Raw genomic sequence first — 20,202 nt, forward strand, 5'->3', positions numbered from 1 at the left:
CTTGTTTTGACAAACACTGATGACCCTGGAACTGAATGACTGAATAATTTGTCGTGTTTGTGTGTTTGAGACAAATGATGTACAATAACGACACATAAACTGACCGAGTCCGAACTATAGGAGGCCTGAGAGGATTTCGACTAGAACGCTCTGTCGGTTTAAAGTCGGTGTGGCGTCGTCTATGAGTTGGTTTGAAATGAAACAGGTTGCTCTGTATAACTGTTCAATGAGGCGGGTTGTGTGGCCAGGACAAATTGTCTTGTCACCGACACAAAGGAGGCGCGGGTAATAAATGCAGAATATTAAATGTCCATCACTTAGGTTTCTTGTCGTTCTTGCATAAAAGAACACAGATTTGTGACATACATCGCTCCTCGTGAACCGTCCTACATTCATTGGCTTACATACATCATAATACTGATCACTTAGGAATATAGTAATATGGGATATCTATGTGAATGCCTACACATTCTTACGCTTATTATGTAATGATGGTGATAAAGTTCCACCCGGAAAACTAAATTGATGTAATCATCAAAGACTAGGTCAAAGCATTTCATTCAAAACTCAAAGACACAAACTGAATAATAACAATGGTATTAAAGAGCTTATTATGTTTATGGTTAGTACATATACAACCTACCTACGAGGTATGACCTCGAAATTGCAAAACTCACATATACCTAAGCTACTTTTGGTCTGTCGAGTTCGTGTGTGGCGTGAAGAAGAGAATGTTTGTTGAATCACAAGCAGCATACCTTCGTGGCAGTTCCACTCTACTGAACCATTTGCCCACTGGCAGTGTATGCAGCACGTATGATCCACTTATATTTTCTCAGCTGCCCAAAATACTGATGTTTGCCGATGTCATGTGCTCAGAACTGCACCTCCACAATGCGCATGCGCGATATTTCAGCGCAATTTCATTGGCCGCTGTTTCTTGGCGGAGGACATCTTTGTCAAATTCTAGATCGACATACTCTGCCATTGCCGCACACTATGAATGCAATTTATTTAAACAGCTCGTGTGATTGTAATATGACACGTGGGTAGTCGTGGGTCAGAGCCATGTGCCAGGGGGATTTTGAGGCACAGCGGCAAACCCTCGCTGTTTTAATATTATTGATATTCGAGTATATGACGCCGATGCGCAACTAAAAGAGGCGGAGTTTCCGAGGCTTCTGGCCTGTTCGAGCACCATGACGCGCAGGACCAAACTCTGTAAGTACTGCGTGCTTGTCATTCCGGTTTGATATATTATTTCGTCGCTATTGTCTTATCTTTGTTAATTTGTATATTGATTTCTCCGTATTTATTGTTTTTATTTTGACACTTTTGGTGCAGTAATGGGCATGGACATGGACGGTTGATTTGTTTATGGGCAGTGGCGCGCGTAAGAAATTCAGCAGACCTTATCAGTAATATTGAAAATTCACACCATAGTCACTAAAGAGAGGCTACCATTGCCATATATTATAGATAATGCCAACTGTTGAAGTATGCTCATACACTTTATTGGAACAGCATGCTGGTCTCGCATGACAAGATTTTCAAGTCTGGAGCACAGAAAAGACAATCACATGTACCCACTGACATTAATGCAGTTATACACTTGAGTTACGAACGACCTGTCCTAGGTGTTACATTTTCATAAAGTGGGAAATTCTTCTATTTCTGCTTTCATTAAGATCCGGAAAGAGTCCCCTGAGCTGCGATATTTTGTAACTCAGAGCATCACATGCGTATTTCTGAGAACGAGAACCAAGACATTCTGTGTTTGTTGATCGAAGACGATCTGTAGTTGCAAAAAGATTGATGTTCAACAAGACGACTTGTGGTACAATGGGAGGACAAGCAAAGGGAAAGAACTGAGGCATGTGCAAGCGTTCACACTGTAAGGTTGTAACAGGCCTTTTCCCCCTAACCTCCATCTTCGCTGTTTGTGTTTGTAGGGACATCTTGTAAAGTTAATTAAATGGACAGTGTTAGCAGATACAGGTGCGACAAAGACTAACTTTGTGGTACACGTGAATCCCTCCCTCTCTCACACACACACACATATTCTCTCTCTTGAGGACACCCTGCTAGCATCGTCTTGAGTAAACGGAGCCTATCAACGATAAGGACGAGAGACCCAAACATTTAACCGACTCAGACACGCAGCTGTTGCCAGCTTCGCCAGGCAGATGCCAAGATTACGACGTCACGACGGCCATCACTTGCGGAATGTTGTACAGGCCACAACTGCTTGCGCAGCGGTCGAGGTGGTAAACGAGGCAGACGATTGCGCCCACACCAGTCACACCACTGGCTGGAGGTTCTTCCCTTCGATAAGCCGACATCAGCAGCTGTAGGATGTGCACTCCTCCGTCACCATCATCTCCAACCCCGTGATACCAGCGGTCCTCAAACATCTGCCATCTACGGTGACATTTTGAAATGTTTTCGTCAATAGGTGCGAAAGGTCTGAGAGACAATATTCTTCACAGGATTGGATCGAGGGCATTCCAAGGTAGACAGTGAAAACGTCTGTGATAGACAGAGCATGTAAGCAATGCCGATGCTTTCAATAGTAGACAACAATCCCGTTGTATCCCTGCCAAGAACACTACTCACTCTCTCCTTAAGTTTTATCCTACCAGGAACCGATGTATATATTTCAGAAAATTGTCTACTCTTTTGAATTTTCTCTCCTTCTCCTTCACCGCCACAAAATCTAGCATGAGGGTGTTATCTGCCAACAATGAGAGACAAGAAGAGGAAGCAGGCGATGACATCCTTAAACATGAAGATGATGTGAAACTAAAACTTGATAAAAAAAAGTTTTATTTCAGGTTACTTTGACATCAAACAATTTGATTGAGGGCATTTAGAGATGTCGAGATGGATATTTTCAAGCACATACAACAGCAAGCAAACTAATTTGTTTGGTCCAGAAGAAGTTCCTGAATGGTTCTCTCTCTCTCTACCACAAAATTCAAGACTGTTTTCAAACGGTTCATAAAAATAAACGAGGGTAATATTAAGAGAAAGATGAAAATGTGACAGAATAGTAAACAAGCGACGAAAATTAACCTGCCTGATGGTAAAGATATCAAAAATAGATTCTTGATTATTTTATTTCATCTGCTCTTGCCGCCAGCTGTGTCGCGATGAAGGGAGGGGAATGGTGGTGAGGGCTGGGGTAGAAATGGTGGGTAGGAGAGGAAAACCGCGCAACGAGCGAGATAATCAAAGTATGCCTGCGTAAGATAAATAGGTTGAGATTTTCTGCGTATGATGAATAGGTTGAGAGGTTCTGTTTTGACAACGAAAGGTTAGAATGCAGCAGAGGAGGGGTTGGAGGGAACACAGACCGCCGGGACAGGAAGAGCTGTGAGGGTGTGTACGTGTGTGTGTTCTACAAGAAGAAACAAGAAAAAGGTGTTAGAGAATGTTGTAAATCACATAACATACAGCTTAGGGTCCAGTCAGGGCCCCAGGGGGAGACACCACAGTGGGGTGAGGAGCGAAAAAAAAAAAATAGTTCGAGGAAGTGAGACAAAGAAAGAAGGGGGTAGGGGTGGAATTATGAGACAAATAAGACAAAACATCCATTGTAGATAAGAAGTGAGAATGCATCAAGAAGATAGAACGCAGCCTGTCTTTGTGAACGAGGCATGGAAATCATTTTAATGATATTTTGAGTAACCTCCCTTCTACCTGGCCCTCGTATCTGTCATCTTTTCCTCCCGTCTGTATGCAAGCCTGCTTGCCTACATAATACATATGATTGCCATTGTGGGCATGTATGTTGTAGGGGTAGGGGATAAGATGAAAGCAAGATGATCAGTCAACTGGTGTCGTCCGTGCGGGTTGGGGGACTACATTTGGAGGATGCCCACTGTGTCACAGCAGGCTTTCCAGAACATCTAGTTTCGATGTCACAACCGATATACATCCAATAGAGTGTTAAGCTTCCCCTCGCTTGCCATTCTTTTTGTCTCGTGGCTCCAGACTGGCGCTGGCGCTATCAAAGGCGCCGCCGTGTTTATTACTTTCTAAGGTAAAGAAAGATCTTTCTGGACTGACTTTTCGTCACATTTAAAGATTAGAAATTCTTCTAAACACATTTGCCCCCCTTCGCTTGAGATAGATGTATAAAGGAACGAACAAAAAAATAGACAGACAAGGAAAATACATCTAGAAATGTTTCATAACCATATGAGATATGCTGTGGCAAGCGCACATTCAAAATAAAAATTGCGAAAAAAATTCTTGTGAAATTTTAAAATTGTAGTCTGTTGGCAAAGCCGTACAATAAATTTATGGACTTATTTGACCCATTATGGTTTCATCAACACTATTTAAAAATTTCTCATGTGTAGCTAAATAAAACTGTATAAACTTGACATGGGGAGGGAGTGACTAGAAACTGTGGAGATAGGGGAAGGGAAAACAGAAGGAATAATTTACTAACACCGCAAGTGATACTTGGCACGAAAAACTATGTCTAAAAATGATGGCCCACCATTCATCTCTACAATACACCCAATGCACCACTCGGCAGTCTCGCTATACTTGCAAGTTCTCATATTTTATCCAAAACTCTTGTGGACTTCAAGTTTTGATAGCGCGAGTTTTTTTTTAATCGCCTGGCAACGAATATTTTATGTCTTGACTTAGAATCAGGGTGTTTTGTTTTTTTCCATTATACACTTTTGTTACGTGAGCAATATGCTTACTTCATCAATCGTCTCTAACAATATAGATAGCTGACACCAGACCGAAAAATCCCTCCAGCAACATCAGTACCATAATCAAGACCCACAACAATCTGTGAAAGTAAAAAATTCGGAGGATGTTAAAGTTGGCATAATAAGCTTAAATAAATCAAGGTAAAATTTAGCAATAAAGTCATTAAACAAAATAATTAAAATAGTATTTGTTAACTCATTTGTTAAATGCTTATTGAAGCAAAATATTGTAAACTACCCCTTAAAAAATTTAACTCTTGGCATCCAGTACATTATCAAAACGCATAACATCTATATAAAGTCATCAAGCAACATCTAGTCATAGTAAATTCATTACAATAAACGTAAATTATAAGTTTATTCATGAATACAAAATAACTACATATAAATTAATGCACCTATTAATAGTTCGGAATGTATTCTCATCGGATTTATCATGTTCGTGTGCCCGTCTGCCGCTCATGGAACAAAGTCGACAGAAGGTAAGCTGAGTAAAGTAGAAATGCTTGGGATTTCCAGGAAAGTGAAAGACCGCCAACTCTGTTCCTACCTTGAACTATATTTCTAGTAGTTAAAACGAGTTAATTATTAGAAAGACAGGTCGAGCGAATAGCTTCGATGCGTTGCGTGACAGGATGCTATAATATATCATCCAGAGCCGACGCCATATAGCGCCGAGGTTAGTAATAAGGTTTAAAGTGTATCGAAGTTGGTAAACCCAATTTTTAATGTGCACATTTTTTTTTAATACTTCAGAAGGTATCACATCTTGTTGATATGCAGTCTCGCTTGGCTTTGTAGAAGCACACATCACTCTACGTTATTTATTCGTATAAGAAGATACAATGTGAAACTCCTCGTCTATATTGTCTGATCTAACATCCAGCAAGGAACTGGCACGAATTTCCCACATTAAATGCCCTTGTCGTTTCTCACAAATAAAAAAGTGTTGACGAAGAAGGTACGCCTCAACAGATTTTCAAACCGATATCATCTCTTCCATTCCCCTTGCTGTGTTTGTTCATAAATATGTTGGTGGTTCTTTTCTCGCGAGTGTTGATAGATATGCACACGCTAGATAGAGAGACAAGATTTTCATTTGCACATTTCATCCACCTTTCTTGCTCACAAAGAGTAAAATTGTTTTAGAGCGAAAGTTATAAAGAAAGAAAATATATTGGTAGGCATGCAAACAATATTTCATCGCAGATTTGGTTCTGAACAACGAGGACGTAACGTTGTTGCTAGGCACGAAGCCTTGTGAATCGAATTAAAGTGGGTGTGTGTGGTGGTGTAGTGCGCCGGCGCTGAATATGAATCAATCAGATATACACAGCATATTGTGTACAGACCATTACCTGCTTTACATGACGAGATTATACAGAGAGAAAAAATCCTGTTCCGTAATCAAGTGTAAATTTATTTTTAAAAAAGTAAATGTAAAAAAAACGCATCTTAATTTATGCAAACAAACTCCTAGGCTTTTCTAAGTCCATTGAAGTAACTTTAAAGACGACTATTCTTGTACAACGTAGCCGACTGGCCCGAACTAAACTAGTTCAAATACTACACACTACAAGTACAGAGATTGAGATCAAATTTGAACCTGAGGCATGCACTCTTTTGTTTTTTCCTTCGTACTGGCCCCGTCGGTACAGTACCCCCGAGCACCGACATCCAGCCGAACACACATGTGTATGATAATAGTATTGCGAAGTTCGCGGTTCGCAGGGTTCGGCAATGGGCCACACCCCACGCACCCACCACCCAACCAACCACACAGACCCCCAAGCCCACAACACAACCCAACCTCACCCACCCACTTACACCGTCCCCAGCACATCCGTCCAACGCGTTCCCCCCGCACAGGGCACGGCCGCCCAGGCTGCTTCCAGGGCCCGGTGATTGCGGCGCAACGAACTGACATATATCCAGAAGTCTAATGTCGTGTGATTGGTCTATCAAAAGTGACGAGCTAACATCAGTCATCATTGTCTTTATTAACTGTCGGAGAACTCTTCCCATCCACGCGCCAGCTTACACCGCCGGGCCGATTAGAGAATTCTAGATGAAACGTTCTTACTACTACCCTCGCGCGTCCCGTGGCTGGTGCTCTCCTCAGTTTTTTTTCGCTCTCCCTCTCCACTATATTACCTCCTGTTTTTCTTTCAAGATAGACATACAAGAATACACTCTTCTTTTAAATTTCATCCCTCGTTTTCTGCTGCGTCGATGTGAAGTCACAATAGCCCCTTCTGAATTTCTTGCTCTTGAACTTTTTTTTTTCTTCATTCCATCCATACGTCGTAATCGCGCTTTGCATTAGTGTTCCTGTAATAGCATTTTTTTTGTAGGTTTTTTTATGTTTTCTTGGAAGATAAACATTCTGCTTCGTAAAATTATTGGAAGTAAATATACCTATATCAATCTCTTACATCGTTAGAGTCGCGACAATTTTAGTTATTTTGAAATAAATCACAGCAGAAAAGAGGAAAACATGTGTCAGTCACCTAAATTGTTAGAGGAAGAAAGGTTTTCCTCCCTTCTTTTCTCGTCTTGGTTCTACTGCTTTCATGTTGTGATATGTCAAAAGGTTTGTCTTCGAGGGATTTAAAGCGGCTTTTTTGTCCGTTTAAAAACCGTTTTGCTCGTCTGTACTCGTTGCCTTTCCACCGTCTTTAAAAAGAAAAGAAAAAAAAAACTGCTCGTCAAAATATATTGTACTTTTCAGTCCAGATGTTTGTTTACCATCTGTCATTCCGTCCCTTGCAAAGTCAATTCCACGATCATCAAAATTATTGCCCAGACAATTTTAGTCACTTCATGCCATTTTTTTAAAAAGAGGACCAAATCAGATTTCTATCTCTGTACTTTTCTTTATTTTTACAGGTTGTCATCTTTTAATTGTTAAATAATTACAAGGAGTGCGAACGTTTGAAACTATTATTAGACTCCAATTTATCTTTTACCCGTGTTTGTTTTTAAGGGAGAGAGAGTTTAACAGTTTAAAAGGTATAATAATCGAAATATATTTAAACATTCAATTTGCAAGATCAACACACCTTACCAGCTTACACACGATTCGACTCATGTGTGTTGTGGTGTGTATTTTAACATTCCATACCTCGGTTCGATTGTTACAATAATTTTATTCACACGCCACATACCCAACAACATAACAATAAAGACGAGCTTTAGCAGGACAATTATAGCTCAGGTAAAATGTTATAATTTATCTTTCTGTAAATAAAAATAATTATTCTTTTCTTCCAGGTAGGATGCAGGCTGAACCACAGCTCCTTTGGAACTACTGTATTGTGGATTGGACAGAAATATTGTTTTCTTGGTGCTTGAAAACAATAATAACACTGGATGGAGTAGATTTTCTATTTGTTTGTAAACCTGCAGTAGTAAGTTTACAGATTCACTAACAGTTTGGACTGAAGTGGACAGAAGCATTTGTGTGGTTTATAACAACGGTGTGTCTGGTTGCTTATGACTAGGACGTGTACTTCCGCTCTACAACAACACAAACAAATAAACAAACCGAGTTTGCCGATGAACTCAGACTGGCGGCAATGAGAATTTTCTCTCCGTCTCTGTCGGCCAGCAAATTCTGCTCTCGAAGTCGGTGAGAGAAGTGGGGGGAACTTCAACCTTGTCAGAGCCCCCAAAAGGCGTGGCGAAAGGTTGCACCTCTGACGTGCCTCCCGGGGTAAGAGGGAGTGTTCGCTCGCGACTCCTCACCGCCCTCCTCGCCGCGCATGCGCAAACACGACTTCCTGCAGCAAAGCCGCCACAACGTCAACGTGCAAGCCTCATCGGTGTATCTGTGCATCCGTCCATGCGTGTGTGTGTGTGAGTGCGCGCGCATGGTCTCTCTCTCTCGCGCGCGTGCGTGTGTAACCACGGGAAGTGCCAAGCCTCGGGAGGGGGTCAAGACTGATGAAGGAGACACGGTGATGTGGCTGGGCGCGCAGCTTAAAGTGGTCTAGAGACGAGAAGAAAGGAAACTAAAGTTGACATGCTTTCCACTGACTTGCTCAAGCAGCGCGAGTATACATTACACCGGCGGCCCTGATCGCCTGGCGGATGTTGCGTTCGGAGACTAAACCTACTTTTCATTCCACTCTCTGCCGAGGGGCGACGAGAATCTGACTCGGTAAGCTTACCCTGTAAATCGGAGAAGTCGATCTATTTAACACATTTCTCGTTTCACAGGGTATATTTACCGGCCAGAAAAAACCGCTGCGATGTCGCTGGATCCGAACTTAGCTTGTTACATTCTGGAGACGAAATATTTTTGTGCCGGTCTTCAACCCTTGGAAGGCCCCTGGCCGTTAAGCCGCAGACCAGCTGACGTCAGCGATGGAGGAGGTGCGAGTGTCATACGTTTGGAAGACAGACAAGCAGACGTTTATTGCCGTTGGAGGGAAGGTGGATGGGTTGGGGGAGGAATGAGGAGAGGAGTCGCATAGAGAGATCCATAGTCTACGGTACTCGCGGAAGATTATTTGCACGAAATTAACCAATGTTTACAGTAAATAACCGATTATTTACCAGTCAATAAATGGAACTACATATCAAAAAGATTTTAGTTTTCGGATGACCCTCCTTTTTTTAAATTTTTACTGAAATTCTGAGATAAAATCTTACGCAGGATATCTATTAGGTGAGTAGGGACAATGTTTACTGACTCTCATATCTGTGAATGCAACATACAAATAAAATTTTTAAAAATTCACACTTCACGCTGCCTTTAGAGGAAACATGTTTGCGGAAGTGATTTTATTAGATGTTCCGTGTTTTATTTTAAATCATAGTTTTTATATATTTATTTTGGTTGTTTCTTTATTCTTTATTTATGACATCAATAAGAAAATGGAAACTATTTTCAGCCCTGTTGTTCTGCAGTTATTAGTTTCTAGATTATAGACTCGCTAGTGAAAGAATTACTATCAAAATCATATTTGCACCTGTTGTTCGCTTTCTAAATTTGAGATGACAAAATGAGAAAAGGAATGAAATAGGAGATAGTAAAAGGGAGAGAGAGAGAGATTCCTGAAGTCCACATGTTTACAGTCATAACAACATAGAGACTAAAACATCTAATAAGCAGCGGGAAATGCTGAAGAATCACATTTTAAAACATAATAACAAAATGTTAGGGATATTATTACGACTACTACAATTATCAAAACAAGTTGCAGCTATTTCTCCTACATATCCTCTTCTTCGGTAGTTAAAAAAAAATGTTTTCTTGATTACTATCATCGTTTAAAATAAGGTAGCACATTCCTGAATGTATTGTATGTGATCTTACACTTTTATTTTCTTTCTTCCCTTGCATTCTTACATTTCAGTACTTCCTGTGCATGTATTCTTGTGTTTCGGTGCTTTCGATGCATGTATTTTTACTTTTCAGTACTTTCTATGCATGTATTCTTATATGAGGTGTATGCTTTCTGTGAATGGTTGCTTATACCTACCTCAATGCTCTACCACACCAAAAGTCCCTTCGAGTCTCCTACACACCTGCATATTCACTATTTCTGTTTATGTTTTACTATGTTGAATAATTATGATGATTAAAACGACAACGACTAACTGTGATTTTAGAAGAGTCATGCACTCTAGTAGAACTGTTTGATTTTATCAAATTATTAATTATTTTATGTATGAAAGTAATCGTAGTATGCAAAATGTCCCAGCTACCTTAGCAGTTTGATTTTTTAACTAAATAATTTCCTTGCAGCAGGTAAAAGGAAATAAATGAATTAATAAAATGTACATTTAAAATGTTTCCCCCCATGAAGATCTTTTAGTGCTTTTTTTATACTATGCATGAAAATTTCACCTATTAGAAATATTGGTAATGGAAAGCTATCAGACAAAAGAGTTTCTGTCCGATGCTTCGAAAGACAACAAAAATAGCAATAACTGTAGGTTATTTATCTTTATCTCATTAATCATTATATTGTTATATATCTTTATATAAAATATGTCTTAGTAATTAGTTTCCTTTAAGGTGATCTGCATTAGGCAATCTTTATTTGGTCTGTATGAGCTGAATACTAAATTGGTCAGAACTGTAAAACTATGTTAGAAATTTCGATAACTGACATAATTTAAATAATCTTTTAACTAAAAAAATCAATAGTTTTGTGCTCCGCTCATGACTAGCTGCTTTCTTCCTAGAATTATCCTGATGAAAAGGCGGAACAAGACTTGAGAGGAAATGTTGTTGTTTTTCCTCTTACCACCCGTGATTAAATAAGACTAGGATTTTTAAATATAATTTACTTAACTTCGGAAAACCACTTATTTATGGAATAAGCTTTTTACGGATGGTCCCCTAGAAGTGCGAAGATCTGTGGGTGGTAAAAGGGAAATGAAGTACTTTTCACTATTTTTTCAATATATATTTTAATCTTTTTATTATGTTTTCAGTTTTAATTACAGCGAAAGGCACAGTGATAGCCCTTGAGGGATTGATAGCCGCGACAACGACTGTAGTTATTGTGGCGATGATTGTGTTGAGAGCAGTATTTCTCTCAGATAGTATTTCTCTCAGATAACAGTAGTCAAGCTTCTCTGCACTCATCTCTCGAGTGCAGCCACTACACTACTTGCAAAATGTAAATTTTATATCCTTTTTATTTCAATTTGTTTTGTCTTCCATTACATTTGTTGTTTTTGTAAGTCACACACAGCAGTCACGAACGCCTTGTGCTTGCTCACCACAGTAAAATCTCTCATTCTTCCTCTCTTTTATTCTCTCTATCCTTAACACAAACACACACACACACACACACGAGCGCGCGTGTAAGTGGCCAAACGCATAAGCCCAGGTACACGCATGTCTACAAAATGTACTTGCACACATACCTTCAGTCTACCCATCTAATTGCCGGCCAGGTTACCTCCCTGTGGCCTGATAATGACAGGCAGATTCATCTCTCCTGCCTGTGACGCAGCCACTTAACTCCTTCCTGACCTATCTATCTATGTTTACGGTTGGGTGGTGGTGGCTGAGGGAGGATTATGACCATTCGAGTTTATCGAGCTGTAGTATTCAATGATCCATGAACTCCTATATTCATTGACCTGTAAGTTGTAGCTTGGCGGTATATGTGTTTAAGAGAGAGATTGGTATTTGTCGAGTAAGTGAGGATTATCATTAAGAGACATAATCCTTGTAAATACTTTTTTCTTTCTCCTCTGAAATAAAATCGAGAAACTGCTACATTCGCAGATTACGGCAATCGTGCATGTGAGTACCAACAGACACGTGTTAGGTGCACATGTTCTGAAAGACAGGACTATATTTCTGGTAGCTCATCTCTGACGAGTAGGCAGAAATATTGTCGCATTGTGCACAGTTGAAAACCCCCTACCCCACGCCCTACTTCCCAATTAAACTATCGTGTACCCCCGACTGTTCTCCTCACCTGTCTGTCCTTTGACAAGAAAAAGGTGCGCAGCCTCGAACCACTGGCATCTCGAAGGAGGGAAGAACCTCAGTTCACCTCAAAAGGGGTGGGTTCGAACCTCGCCCACAGTGACCATCTCACTCCAGCTCGGTTCACCTCCGCTCCTCTCGTCTTGATGGTCACGCTTGGAGATCAAAGGTTCCGACGATAGAGCGCCGGGGCCGGCTCCTCCTCTCGGCGTGAAAGACCACACGCGAAGTGACGGGGAGAGTATGGTGTGGAGGTGGGGAGGATAGGGAGGGTCTGCCTCATAAGTGTTAGACTAGCAACTGCAGTAAAAGCTAGCCAAAAAGGTCTAAAGAGGAGTTTTCTCCCTTCGCACCTTTTTGCCGCACCCCAACATCATTATTCCTTTCCGCACACGGGCTTCCTTTGGCTTATCTTGATGTCAGCGGAAGAAGTGTCAGGTACAACATTTTAGCAGGTGGAGAAGTTAAGGGTAGCCGTCCCTGATTTCTTGCTCTTCTTCATCATCATTATCGTCGTCGTCGTCGTCGTCGTCATCCTTCTTCTCACTATCATCATTTTTAACACATTTCACAACATTTTATAGTGGTTTTTTTTCATCGCTTTTAATCAAAATGATTGATAGAAAGGATTTTCAGATCCTTTCAAATAATTAAACCTTCCACGTGCCATGCATCGATACTAAAGGACATGAAGGACGCCGCCATTGTAGTCAAGCCCTAGGGTAGCCTACTAAAGACCGAGAAATTAGGCAAGGGGGTGGGGTGGGCATATCAGAAGTACTAGCTAGGGGTCGTGAGGTCAACTAGCTGACGTCACCAGACCTGCCTGGGCGGTGATTTCAGCCTCCCACTGCCTTTGCTGCTGTCTCGACAGGATTTCACGTGACACCTCCAAAAATAAATTGATAAAAATAGACAAAAATAAGTGCTATCTGTCTTATTTATTTTTTTAAAAGTACCAGACTGTTTATTTTTCTTTCTGGTTGACAAAGTGACAAACAAGAAGTAGAGCATATACATGGATTAAAAGAAAACACCACACATACACTTAGCAGGGGCGGCTGTATGCTCGTGGCGGCCCTTGTCAGAAAAAGAATCAGTGGCCCCTTCTCCAGCCAATGTCAATAAAACCAAGTGGCGGCCCGGCATGTTCTCATGATGGCAGAGCACTATAATGCTACTAAACATACCTTACTGCTCCGTCTCTGGCAATATTAGTAAATATTAGCAGACTAACAACAAACACAATGATTTTTTTCAGCCACATTACCGTCAGCTGTGTAGTTGTTTTCTCTTTCTGTTTTATATTTAGTATATACTGGTGTGGCGGCCCCTGGAATTAGGGACTTATATGTATATATGTTTTTTATACATAGGGATGAACGATGTAGAACGTGTCTATACAAATTCCACAATACAGGAACGTGCCCTGCATTGTCTGGTGCTCGTATTCCAATATTTATTATTTATGTCGAGAAATCCTACCTTGCGAGCGCTAAACAGACATTAGTTCAGCGAACTGCAGACATTTACAACTTCAATTCATCCATCATATTTGTTATTATCCATCCATTGCAGTCATTTTGTGTACTTTTACACCTCCGCCTTATTTAAGACACTAATAGCACATTCATTACTAAACTTACAACAGTCTCTTAGACATTATAATCTCATTTAAAATAACTTAAATAACTTAATGTTTACATTTATTATTTATTCTTTTTTCTAATACTCTTCAAAAGTGTTCGACATAGTTATAGTTCCGAAAGTATCTGTTCAATCTTTTATTTTTCTTGGTTATAATAGGTAATTATGTTATAACTTAAAGCTCTTCTGTTTAAAAAATATTCGTAGCTAATATCCTATGCACAAATCGAACCTGGAACCATTTATATTTATTTTCATGGATTTTACTTATTTATAAAAATATCTTTTTAAAGCTTAATTCGATCCGAACTTTCTACTCACAATCTTATTTGAATTTTGTCGGGTGGCGTGCACAGCCCAGATGCAAACTAAGATGTACCTCACTGCCTTTCCTCTTGCCATTTTGTGTCCTTCACTTCGGCATGTAGTCTCCACCCCTTTCTCCCACCCACATGATGCACGTTCCTAGCCCCACCGACACCACCCTAACCCCCAACATACACATCCCTGTCCACCAGTTTACTCACCCACCCCTTCACACAACACTTTAATGCACATACGCACAGATACTCAGGAGAGATAACTGACAGCCGACTAAGGGAGGTAACCGCTGGGAAGGGAAAAGGTGAGAATCTGCCGGCTACCCATGCCCTACCAGCTGTCACAAGTCACTCCTTCCACGGTCAGTACAAATACAAATATAAACCATCTTTATTCCACATTTAATTATAGTGTTGCTAGTTGTAATCATCTACACTGTTACTTATAGACTCTATAATAAGCACACTCATTGATCACAGTTCAGCACCATTGCAATGAAGGAAACGAAGTATCACTAATTTTATTCAGTAACAAATACTTATATATATATATGTTTGTCCAGTTCACCTTCTATATTTACGCTTGCGCACAACGTTGTGTATCATACCTATCATTGCATTTTTGGTCTCATAGCAAAGTCGTTAGGTGCATGATAGATGGTTTTGTGTTTTGCATCCGCACATCCAAAATTTTGAATATTTGTAGATACATGACTGCGACAGTTTTATATAAAAAAAAATTAAAATTCGCAATTTTTCTAGTTCTATTTTTAACAATGGATTTTTGTTGTTGTTTATGTTTTTAAATTTTTGTTTGTTGTTGTTGTTTTTTATTTGTTTTCGTTTTTTTTTGTTGTTGTTTTTGGAGGGGGGGGGGGTTAAAAGTTACTGACTTGTTGCTGGTTGTGTCCCCTTCGTGCTGTGATCAGGCTGAAGAAGGTTGAGCACATGCGATCAGACACTTGTCTCCCCTCAGGGCTGTGAGTGGTCGCAGAAGCTGATGCACATGCAAGGATCTGAGGACACATCTGCTGTCGATGTCGTAAGCATTTGTCATCCTCCTTTGCCTCCATTAAGATTTGTACACACATCACACTCTGTCTACCCTCATTAACTCGGGTGAGAACGTGAAGCTCTGCCACCCTCATTAAGTAGTTTGCCCGGAGGACACCCAGGAGGCCATGTTACTGTGGTCTGAAATAGTGATGTTCGGCTAAAGAGAAGTAACACTTGTCAATCAATCAACCAAGCTGCCATCGTTGCTGTGCATGTGAAGGCTTAAAGGAAAAGTAACTGGACTTGTTTCTTGTGAAGAACTAAGCCAGTTGGCTTGGGGAAAGAGTTCATATGAATCGTTAAGGTCTAGCACATGGGCGACTTAAAAAATCAGTTCACTTACAAAATAAATAAATAAATAAAAAGGATTGTCAGAGATATGCACGCATCCAATCATAAACGACAGAATATTTTATCTACAGTTACATTAATTGCGTGATGGGAGAAAGACCAAAGCTATATTATTGTAACACTATATCCAGTGGACTGCAGACTGTAACTAATGTTTACATCCATCAGCTTCATGTACTATTTAAAAAGAAATAAAAAGGAAAACATTATTAAATGGAAAATATTAGTTTATGTGAGCTTGTAATATTATTACGGAGAGAAAGCAGCCAATGGAAAGGAAGTTTATTGCAGGATGGATAGGTGCGATAAATACTAATATTTTTAATGTTTTCAGTTGTGCTGGCAGGCTTTGGTGATCTTTCTGTAAAGTCTTATCTCCGGGGCATTGTTATCTGTGTACCGTCCATGATTTCAATGGTCTGGTTGTCTCCCTGCCTGTTGTTATGCAGGAGAACACGTTTGGACTTTAAAAGCTCATTGTCAGACAAAGGTATCTTATGATCTACCCCTTAACATGTTAGTACTGATTGCTAGGTTTCAGATTATTGATGATGATGATGTAGTTTTATAGCCCGCCAGTATCCGCATCACAAAGATGCGCTCAATGCGCGGTGATCCCAGCAGCAGCAGGTCAAATGAAAACTTCAATTTAAACAAGTGAGTCTTCAGATTTTTCTTGAAAGATCCATACTATCAGGGTCGAGAGGGAAGCGAGTTCCACAAAGCGGGCTACATTGGAGAAGGATCTGAAACGCAGTCTTCTTGTTAGCATTCCCTGGAACACTCGGTCTGAAGTGTGCTGCTGAACGAAGGTTCCGCTGCAGCGAATGAGTTCTTGAGATAGGCATCGTGAAGACAGCCATAGGTTAAGGTTAACAATTTATGCTCAATTCGCTTCTCCATCCAATGTAGGTCACGAAGTACCAGTTGTCTAGCAGTATTCGACTGGTCGGAGTCGTCCATGTATGGAAATAACCCTTGACTACAGAACTTGATCAGACATAGTTAGAAGATTGTCAACATAGAGTCCATCCGTCTAGCTTGACCCACTTGGATGGAGTCTAGAGAGACTTAAAAAATTTTGAGTTCTTAGGGTTAGTATCTGCAAACTCTTACACATTATGCTTCTCAATGAGAGGACCAAGCTGAGATGTGTAAATAGAAAATAGAACCGGGCCCAAAACAGAGCCCTCCGCACGCAGTGGAACTGTCACTGAAGTTGATTGACATTTATCACTGAGGTATGAATGGAACACTGCAAGGCGGATGCACCTCCAATCAGTAGAGTGGAGTATCAATGACATCGTGAGTCACTTTCCCTGCATCCGCACGTAAGATTGGGATAGATTACATGAAGATAAATTAATCGACAACACGATTCTTGACATTCCATAGGTGATGTCTGACCATGAAAACATAACTCTGTTTACTTATAAATATACATTACCCAAACAAAAGGCTTGAAGGAACCAATAACTGGCGATATTCCTGCCTATTGTAGTCTCCCTTGCTGAACTGTTTTTGTGCAAAAGTAATTGGCTATTGCAGGACCAGCCTGTGATGACACGGTCATCTTCATCTATCAACTCTAGTGCATGACTCAAACAAAACGTTTTGATGATGATGATGATGATGATGATGATGATGATGATGATGATGATGACGATGATGAAGGCAGCAACGCAGTATCTCACCCCTCTAATCCTATTTTCATCCCTTATTGTCTCCCTGTGCCATTTTTCTTGTTGGGGAGGGGCTCAGCGGGGGAAAATGCGAAAGAGGAAGTAATCTCCCATTGAACATGGAGGCTGCTACTCGAGTGGATGGCTCACAGGTGTGCATCGCTCACAGGTGTAAAGGTGGTCTCTGACTTTGAGCGATGATGTGACCTTGCGTCTCAATTGATGTAGCTAAAGAAAAATGTCTTAAACTGTGGAAGAATTGTTGACAAAGTGGAGTTAACATTTTATATATGGCCACATACTTAAAACATGGCGACGTGAAAAAAAAATCATCTCCATCAACTGCCTACGAGCAAGGAAAATATTTTGTTTATTTTAAAAGGAAGCAGTTTGGCTTGGTCCTTGTGAACCAATAGATGTTAATAATGCAATCGACTTCGAATTTACCCAGAGACGTGTATAGTTATCGGCCCGAGCCCCGGATGATGGGTATGAGGTAAATGTACACTCGGCATCCATCTAGCTACCCTCTCTGGGTAGTCGCCCTACTCAGGCTGGGTAGAGTTACCCACTTGGAAAACCTGCATCGTGAATATGAGCTGAAGGTTGTGATTATCTCCACACAGTGTCTAACCTCTTGGGCAAGTAAGGGTCTCGCTATCCTTGTTCAGTGACCACCTCCTGGGTCTGATTATCTTTCTTCTGTGTCGCAGTCCAGGGTATCTTTATACCCTTTCACTGAAGCCCCGGGTGTAGTGTTGCCCCTCCATTATCTGGTATCAGCAAAGTTTGTATGTTTCTGTTATATCTCGCTTCTCGTATCTGGCAATCTGTCTTCATTTAAGGGCAAGATATCTTCCCTCTGTTATCCAAGTGGATTGTGATATCTCCCACAGACATAGCAAAGCTTATCATGATCTTTGGAGAGTAATTTAGAAACATATTAACCTTTACATATACGCACAAAATATTTGCTAATTAATTTTATGCACGTATAAGTACATATTAAATAATATGTTTGAGTTCAGTGATTGAAGAGTTTCCTCCGACTTTTGATTTGGGAAGCCTCTAGTTTTTCCTGATTTTTGCTAATAGCTGACAGACTTCTTTCCCGTGGAATAAGATGACAGGATGTTGCTCATGTAGATTCTTAATTTTGTGTTTCTATTTGTATGTAGATTTCCAAATTTCTTTTAAATTGGTTATAGCTTGATTTTCTGTTCTTCGAGTCCTTTTCTGTATCTCCTTCTGTTATTACTAGATGATACACATATTTGTGGACTTTTCTATTTCTTTGTTGTGAATTGCGATGATTGGTATTCTTTCTCTTTTGTGTTTCCTTTTTTTATTTGTTTATATTTACTTTAAATCTTATTGTTGATGAAATTTTACAGGCATTGTTGACCAGTAAATTGTGGGTAACATGATGGCGTAGATGCTGTGAGTGAACAGGTTTCATCATCTCATTTTGCTACCGCCACCTTTGCCTGACGAGAATGAGTGCAAGCGGAAATCGTCGTTGTGTTCATAGTCGACGTCCTCGTTATCGCCGCTGTCTTTATTTGAAGAGATGATTATTGTCATCAGGACAGGATTACTAGTACCAAGAGATGACAATTGTCATCATGCCTTCACCACTCAGCATCCTTGAACTTTCTTGCTTGTAATATTTTTCTCTTGCAGCATGGTATCAACAAGGAAACTAAAAATATAAATGGACGTGGATGTGGTTGATGAATATGCAGAACATAAAGATTTCTAATATATGCGGTTGCAGATGAGGAGACATACACACAAAACAATGCACACAAATATAAACACCGCATCTCAAACTCCGCTCAGTTTCAAAATTCGTTTATTGCTATACTCAGTATATTTGCACTCTATATAATAACTCCTGTTTGAAAAGGTCCTATCCTGGGAACAATACTGTCTCCTGTATCTCCTCTCACTTTCACTCACACACTAGAACACTCAATTAAAAAAAATTGTCACCAATTATGAATACACACACATATTAATATGATACCTCAAAAATGCGACTTTTTTATTTTACTTCTTTTAATTCACCCTACAACTCAGTAATCTGACCAATTTTGAATGTCTTCATTTAGAATCCCCGTACGGAATGTTCGTAATTAGACTGAGACATGGGTTTCACAGCATCCGGGTAACAACAGTTTTTCTCTCCCTTGTAAAGTCCGATTACTCTCTCTAAATTACATTACGACACTATCTCTCCTGGCGAAAGTGAAACTTTGGAAAAATTCAATTTCCCAAGGGCACGGAAAGCTGGACATCTGTCGGTTGGCCTGACACCCGGGTGGTAATGACGTCGCTGAGATTAATCATGGAATTCATCATCGAGGGAGCAGGAAATCAGATAACTTTCATCGCCCATCACTTTGACGTTCGATGAGGTTTCCTTTATCTCTTTCTCTTGGACGCTTTGCGATAATCCCTGCAACTAATACCAAAAAACAAAAAAAAGTTTAACTCCAAAGTCAGACATGTTGGATGGGGAGAGAGAGAGGAGACGTGGCTGATGTCAGACGCCGCACTTAAACGGTTTTATGTTCTCGGGTGTTCGGAGATTAACATACGACCAGGCAACGTTCGCGAATTCTAGCTCAAAGGGGGAACTGTACTGTACCAAGGGCGTTAATTACGTCCTGACTGAACGTAGCACCACGTGGCACGTTTTATTTCCTTCCGCTCTTTTCTGGAAGTCGGAGACGTGTCCTTCATCTGGCCGCCTTTTACGAGCCGGCGCGAGGGAAGTCTTCCTCTTCCCCTTCCCGACAACCTCCAAGAAGATTTGTTGATGAACTTTTTTTCTGTTCTTATTCTTTAATTTTATGAGACGTTCTTAGGTGTCGTCGTCGTCTTTCATCGTCCAGCTGCGGAGAGGAGATTGGGGGAGCAGAGCGATTGTCTTTACGGTTTTT

General features: G+C 40.4%; 1 long non-coding RNA gene across 2 annotated transcripts in view; it reads left to right on the forward strand.

The window, feature by feature from the left end:
* LOC112557505 overlaps positions 1-20,202 on the forward strand; it is a 40,062-nt gene that overhangs the window by 14,669 nt on the left and 5,191 nt on the right. Inside the window, exon 1 of one of the 2 annotated variants that reach the window (XR_003097962.1) lies at positions 15,042-15,207. The exons of the other annotated variant lie outside the window; for it this stretch is intronic. This is a non-coding gene — a long non-coding RNA (uncharacterized LOC112557505). Of the gene's footprint in view, positions 1-15,041; positions 15,208-20,202 lie in introns of those variants that run through there. 2 annotated transcript variants of the gene reach the window in all.

Source organism: Pomacea canaliculata, linkage group LG2, assembly GCF_003073045.1.
Source record: "Pomacea canaliculata isolate SZHN2017 linkage group LG2, ASM307304v1, whole genome shotgun sequence".
NCBI lineage: Eukaryota > Metazoa > Mollusca > Gastropoda > Architaenioglossa > Ampullariidae > Pomacea > Pomacea canaliculata.